The sequence below is a fragment of the Macadamia integrifolia genome, chromosome 1 (genome assembly GCF_013358625.1).
Source record: "Macadamia integrifolia cultivar HAES 741 chromosome 1, SCU_Mint_v3, whole genome shotgun sequence".
Taxonomy (NCBI): domain Eukaryota; kingdom Viridiplantae; phylum Streptophyta; class Magnoliopsida; order Proteales; family Proteaceae; genus Macadamia; species Macadamia integrifolia.
In genome coordinates this window covers 22,047,364-22,054,987 of record NC_056557.1, presented here as the reverse complement: position 1 = coordinate 22,054,987, position 7,624 = coordinate 22,047,364, and the positions used below count along the sequence as shown (strand labels likewise).

General features: G+C 35.6%; 1 pseudogene; it reads right to left on the bottom strand.

The window, feature by feature from the left end:
• On the bottom strand, window positions 1-985 carry LOC122072044 (annotated as a pseudogene).
• Window positions 986-7,624: the final 6,639 nt, after the last annotated feature.

Here is a 7,624-nt window from a genome sequence, read left to right as displayed (position 1 = left end):
CTAAAACGTTAGACCAGAGCCATAAAATTTATGTTCCACAAACAGTTCAAACTGCTTTATCATCTCTGGTGTAAGATGATTAACCCAATCGCTCACTTCACCTCGCCTGAAGAACGCATTGTGTTCAACCCCAAACACTGTCTTCCCATTCTTGTTCACGTCCAAGTTGTTCAAATGATCGAAACTACACAACCTCAATATCTCCTCCACCACCCCTTCCTTCTTCTCCTCCTCAGAAAATGGATAACCCAAGAACTTAGCGATCCTTCTCAACTGGACATTGGGCTGTACCTTCAACTCTTCAAACTTCAAGAACAGAACTGTGTCAGGTCTCTCCAAGCTCTCTTTCCAGTACCCTAGGACATGATCCCAAAAGGGTCCATTCACACACACACCCTTACAGAACCTCTCAAATTCTTCATCCAGTGAAAGGGTTCCCAATGTCTTGGGTCTCAACCTGTTTGTGAAGTGCCAAAGAGAGATGAAGGTGTCTCTTGGGTTCCTACAAAGATAAACAAGTTTGCAACCCAATTGGGGTATTGAATTAGGGAGAGATGCATAGGGGAGATGGCTACAGAAGAGCCTGGGAGAGAAGAAGGAGGTGAGAACAGGGATTTGGTTGTTCATGAAGAGGTTGACCTCTAAGTAAGGAACCAGTTCATGTGGGTTAGTGGTGAGAAGTGGGTGGTGGAAAGTGGAGTACTTGCTGCGGTTGATGATGGTGAAGACCAAGGCCTTAAGCCAAGTGGTGCCAGATTTGGGACTAGTGATGAGAAATAGATCATCTAGGTTGGCTAGGAAGTGTTGTTGGCAAGAGAGAACTCCTTGGAGTGTCCTTGCGGTGTACCAAAAGGCATGGTATTGGTAGAGTTGAGTGGAGGCCCATCCTCTCTTTAGGAAGGGAGGAGAGGAGGGTTTTGCACTCTTCATTCAATCCCTCCTCTTCTTCGAAGTACTCGAGGGGAGAGACTTGAGGATTCGACATTGGAGATAGAGCTTGAAGTAACGTTAGGAACTGGAGCTTTAGATGGGTGGATTGGATCATATGAAGGGTTGTGCAGGTATCTTATATAGACAAAAAGGAAGGAAATGTTAAGATGACCTCCGAATATTATAAGACCACTTGTTCCATGTTTCATGCTGCTGGTGTGTGTCTCTGCAGGAAGGAGAGAGAGAGAGAGAGAAATTAGTTACTGGATTAAGTTTCTTGTCTCGCTGTGTAGCATATGCTAGCACCTCTACGTGTCTATCTCTCTTCTCTCACAATAGGGGAGGATAGAGAGACACTTATGGAGTCACTAGCATACATGCTAGGCATGCGGTCTAGCAGTGTTCTTTTCCCTATGGTTATTGTATTGTTTTTATTTCAATTGGTAGATGTTTATTTGATAATTTTATGGGAAAAGGAAGCATACGTGCACTAGTGTGCAAGCTTTAGGAGAAAGCTTGGCTCAACGAAAAATCTCAATTGACTCAAGTTGTTATAGATAAAGGTAGCGAGGTATAGACCCCAGCACTTATCTTGTCAATCCTCCTTTTTGCTCAAGTAGTATGCTTTCGTTATTTTTTGTTACACATGTTAGAGTAAACACCTAAATACAAATAAATAACTAAATAAATAAGTAAACACAGATTCACACAAGACATAGATTTAACAAGGTTCATACACCAATGTGATGTGCTACGTCCTCGGGCGAAGAAGAAAATAATTCACTATGTTGGAAGAAAAGTTTGATGCCGAAAAATTATAGATCGGAGTAGGAGGTAACACAAGTGACTGCTTCAAAAGAGAAAAGAGCTCACCACCCAAAGAAAATCCACCTAAGGGATAAGAGAACTGAAGAAGAACTACTTCTTCTCAAAGGCCAAATGCTCAAATTAAGAATAAACTCCAAGTATGCATTTCATTCATTGGTGTAAACTTATATAGATGAGAATGGGACAACCTTCTAAGCATAAGCAATAAATTAAGACTAATTGGAAAAAATAAACATGGAGAAGACAAACAACTATCCAATAGGAAAAGACATTGGGAACCTTGAAAGGAATTTTTCACATCTTGAAGAGTATAGAAATATAATGGTTGAAGTGTCCAAGAAGTTATAGAACTGAATTTGAATGGAAGTTGGACTAAAAATATGAATTCTAGAATTCTAACTGTCTGCAGTCAGCCCAGATACAGTTTATGAAAATGGTCATTACTTCTTCTAAAATATAGCAAATGAGGAAACTTTTTTTTTGTTGGAAAATAGACTTCTAGATCTTTCCATCCATGTATGGCACGACTTCTAGTTCCTTTTGAGTTGATATAGGTGTTGCCGTGAAGTTATACCAAAATCCTAGACTGTAACTTTTATTTCCAGCTTCTATCCTTTGGGCTTATTGGACTGGTTTGTTGGTCCATTTGAAAATGCTCTTGCATCAAAGTTACAATGGATATCTCCCTCAATAACACCCAAATCACAACAAGAAAACTCGCCCAGAAACAGCAAAACGAAAAACCTTAAATCTCGCAATGCGTGCTCAACAAGATGATAATACATATATATATACTCCTCCCAAGTCGGGTCGATCCATCAGGTTGTGGTCAGTCGGGTCATGCAGTTCGGTCCAACCCCTTAGCTACCATCATAGATCTCAGGGGAAAAAAAAATCTCACTTGGATCGCCACCAAAATATGTCAAAGCGGATCATTCTTTGATACAACAATTATGTCATGGATTCAAAGCTGAAATAAGTTTGAATGTTAAGATAAGAATTAAGGTTGGGAAAACATGGCCTTATGTGAAATGATATGATCTTTAGGAGCAAGAGTTGGATCCCTTCTTATGTTATAGAGTCTGCTCAGAAGGCTCATTTTGAATTTCTTTGAGCTGAGGGGCCTTCTACAGTAAGTAGTGAGTCATGGGACAATCAACATCAACTCCAACATTGCCTCAAATGGTGTATTGATGTGGATTCCCCTTCCTTTCTTTTCGTAAGCTAAATGCTGGTGCTTCTTAGGCTCTCTTTGGTTTGATTTCTATTTGTATTTATTTGACTTATTTCTATTTTTACAAGTGTTTGATATAATTTATAGCATTTATTTCTATTTATAATAAATTATAATAAATCACAAATCACAAATTACTCTCAAGCTATTTGTGATTTGTGGTAACAAATCATTTATCTTGATTTTTACGCTACCTTAAATGAGCACGTATGCTAATCTACTTAAAATCAAAGGTAAATAGGTAGCTTCAGTGTGTTTTATACTTTTCCAAAAAAAAAAAAACCCAAATCCTATCATCTCTCTCGCTCGAAGCTCAAGCTAAAACCTATTTTCTTATTATATAATATATTCTATAAATAGTAACCAAACGAATACAATTTGTGATCCATAATTTATTGTTCTTAATAATTTCTAAAAAATAGTTAATAAATACAAATAGAAATCATACACAAGAGAGCCTTAGACTAGCGATAAACAACTAGAGGGATTAGGAATGGCTATTAGAGATCAATTGGGTTGTCCATGTTTAGCAAAATATAAACCAGTGGCATTTGGAACTGTCCATCTAGGTGAGACAATGACAATTAAAGTGGAGTGTTTGGGAAGGTTACATACAATGTTGGAACATTTCCAAATATTTCGTTTTCTATGCAGCATGTGATTGTGGACATTTTACATTTGGTGACTTATTTTCTTTAATGTAAGTTTCAGAATGTTTTAGGGACACCAACAAGTTAGTTGATTACCTAAGAAGTTGTTAATGGCCGGCATATACGATAGTATGGCCTAATTCCACTTCATGATTGATCGAGTCTTATACATTGTCAATTACATGTTTGATCATGTTCATCTGAATAAATTGTCTATCAAAGAAAAAACTATAACAAATGCTAGTTCTCCAAATCAGTTTCGTCATGTACAACCCCAATAGCATACGGAGTTTCTCTTTTCTTCCCAAAATATATAAGAAGGAATGCTTACAGCCTAATAAAGAAATTTGGGTTGTCATTCTTTATGGTTCCAATCTATAGACTAGTTAAAAAAGTATGTATGCATTTTTTTTTTTTTTTTTGCAAGGGCCTATATCCTCATTTAAAAAAAAAAAAAAACCAGCTAGTTATGAGTGTTAATATCTTTTTTTTTTTTTGGTGGAAATGAGTATTATAACTCACCATCATGTTGTTGCAAAAGGTACTACCTTTCAATCTAACTAGAATATGCACATAGCGAATCAAGTCATTCAATGAATTTATTTTTACCCCTTGAACTTAATTCCAGGAATCTCCCATCAGATATGTTAGTTATTTGTTACCTAAGGTCATGAATCACAAGCCTTAAACTTATTCCTTTAGTTATATATAAAATTTTGAGGGTCTGAAACTTTATATCTGTTACATTTTCATTCGAGTTAACAACGTCAATAACAATAGTATCACCATTTATGTATTGTCCCACTAGGTTATGTCTAAGTCATATATACATTTTCTTATCGTTATAAATCTTGCTTTTAATCTTTGCAATTAATGTCTAATTATCACAATGTACATATGTAGGAGAAACCCACTAACTTAGGCTATAATGGTATATTAGGTCAGTTAATAGATTTCTTAACTATTCAACTTTTGAACCAATTTTCTCTAAATTCACAAATTCAGTTGCTATGATAAAACCTGTTCTATTAACCGATTTCCATGCACACCACTGCCTGAAGTAAATACTTAACTACTAGTAGCCAAAGTTTCCTTACAATCAAATTATAACCAGTTAGCATAAACAAAACCCTTCAAGCACAACGAAGTTACCACAGAAGAAAAAGTACATTACGATTCCTTAACTGAAATTTGTAAATGGAGTCCACAAAATATATTAAAAATATTCTTTAAAAAATCATCCAACTAAATTGTGTTAGGTAGAACCCATTTACTTTATCAGAATGCACAATTGCACATGTTCATTTGTTCGTGGGAACCATTTTAGTTACCCAAAAATTGTTTGTGAGACCCATGGTCTAAAACCCAAAAAGAATATACCCAAATTATACTCATTAAAGAGATCTATATCGATTTTCAATTAAAAAAAAAAAGAGTTCTATATCCATCAATATTTATTAGAGAGCGGTTAATTCTCGTACGGAAAGGTGTAAATTGTCATTTATTAAGCAGAGAGAGTATGAGGCCTATGAGTGGTATACGTAAGAATATGCATCCTATGTAAACTTCCTTTTTCCATATTTAAAATAGTGGTTTCATTAGGTACTTTTAGTTTTGGGAAGATCTTGTTGTAATTAAGGTTGGTTATAACAAGATTATAACATCATTTTCTTACCTTTTTAGTATCTGTATATATATATAGGGCAAGATAACGTTACCCACACGCCAGCGAGCGTAGCCATTGAGAGAGCACGCGCAAGCATCTTTAGCATGGGCAATGTTGTCTTTTCGCACCCGCTGTGTCTAGGCGTAGACATACACTAACAGGTAGGGTTCTTTCTTCTATATATATGTACATGGAATACATAACGCTACCTGTGTCCACAGTTCCCACACTAGCACACAAGCCAATGGGAGCGGAGGTAGGAACATCTCCAAATTAATATATATATATATATATAATCAAAGTGGTGAACTAAAAAGTTGGAGATGTTCCTACCTCCGGATAAGAGTAAATCCTATCACCGGATAAATTAATATATATTAATTTTTTCAATGTGGGGTTAAATCATATCACCAGATAAGAGTAAATCCTAATGTAATCAAAGTGGTGAACTAAAAAATTGTAACCATAGTTGAAAAAACAGGTTTTTTGACTCCCTTCACCATTATGAAAACTTGGTGACTCGGCAAGACATTTTTCTTCTTCTTTATTTTTTAATAGGGGAGGGTTGGGTGTATGCCGTCACTTTTCCATTCACCATTTGATGACATTTTTTTCTTCTTTATTTAATATGACATTTTTTAATGGTCATATTCACTTAAAAAAAGTTCTATGTCCATCAATATTTATTAGAGAGGGGTTAATTCTCGTACGGAAAGGTGTAACTTGTCATTTATTAAGCAGAGAGGGTATGAGGCCTCTGAGTGGAATGTGAGGGGGTATACGTAAGAATATGCATACTATGTAAGCTTCCTTTTTCCATATCTAAAATAGTGGTTTCATTAGGTACTTTTAGTTTTGGAAAAATCTTGTTGTAATCAAGGTTGGTTATAACAAGATTATAACATTATTTTTTTTGCCCTTTTAGTATGATATCTTTTTTTTTTCTTTTAATGAGGACAAATCTTATCAATTGAAAGACAAATCGTATCATTTCACGTAAAAACTTTATTAATTGTAGTATTAAACAAATTTTTTTTTTTAAAACCTTTTTCTTACATTTCTGCATTAAATTACTTTGGGAATAAGATAATAAATAATTAAAAGAAGGATCTAGTTTTCCATCAACCACGGTGAGGTACGTTTAGATGCACATAGGGTAATCAGGAAGGTATATTGGGAGAAAAATATTAAAACCTTGTAAGGGTTTGTGAACCCTAAGATGGATTAGTGAACATTCCAGGTCAATGGAGAAAAAATTTCTCCATGATAGAATGCTACAACTTCTTAATTCACTACTTTAGACAAGAAGTTCTTCCCTTTAGTTTTTTAGTACATTACACCATTGTATGATATCCACTTTTCTTTTTTTAGGTAGAAGTGTCCACGATTTCATTAAAGAAAATAAAATATAAAATCAAATGATGCCATAGAGTGATTGCATGTGGGGATTGCTAGGTAATGTAACATCATTACTCTTCCCTAAAAGGTAGGGTGGCTTAGCACCAGCATAAGGGCTAATGGAATGTACATGAAAGCATCAACAACGATGGGATTCATATGGGCAGGGTGGTCATTTTTCCGTCCCATATGTGTAAGTGCTAGGGCCACCTTGCCTTTTAGAATTGTTTTTCCCTTAATTTAAGGAAGAAAGAATGCTATATGATAGAACGTACCTACGCCAAGACATAGCAGGTGCGGAAAGAACCACTGGCCCATGCTAAAGATGCTCAGGTGCCCCCTCCCATTGGCCGTGATCACTAGTGTGTATATATGCTATCGGGTAGTATTCTCTTAACCTTTATTTAATTTTTTTTGTGAAACTACATGACTACTTGTATCACTTAATTTCGAAATAAGAAAAGGGATTATGCATCCTCTCAGAGATTGTAGCATCCGCTAGCACCTCCTCTCTCTTTCTCTCTCTCTCCCCTCTTACCAAATGACTTCTCTGTCTCCTCTTGATTGAATTGATAGGAAGCATGGATTGGCTCTTGCCTGGCCTCACAGACTCAGACATTGGGTAGGAAACACCTTCTTTAACAAAAATTATTCGGTAATTAGTAGTAATAGGTGTTAGTTTGAACAAAATTTTATTGTCCCAAATGTCATAATAACTCATATGGCTATGCCTACTTGTTTTATTCACTCACAAGATACATGGTTGATTATGTATCAAGCAATGTCACAAAGGTTTTACCAAAAATAAAATCGTCACAAAGGTTGCTTTATCTTAGTTTTTGTCTTTGTAAGAGACTCCAGTACTAAAGTGAGAATTAATAATCCTATTGATCCATTCAAAATGCTTTATAATCTATG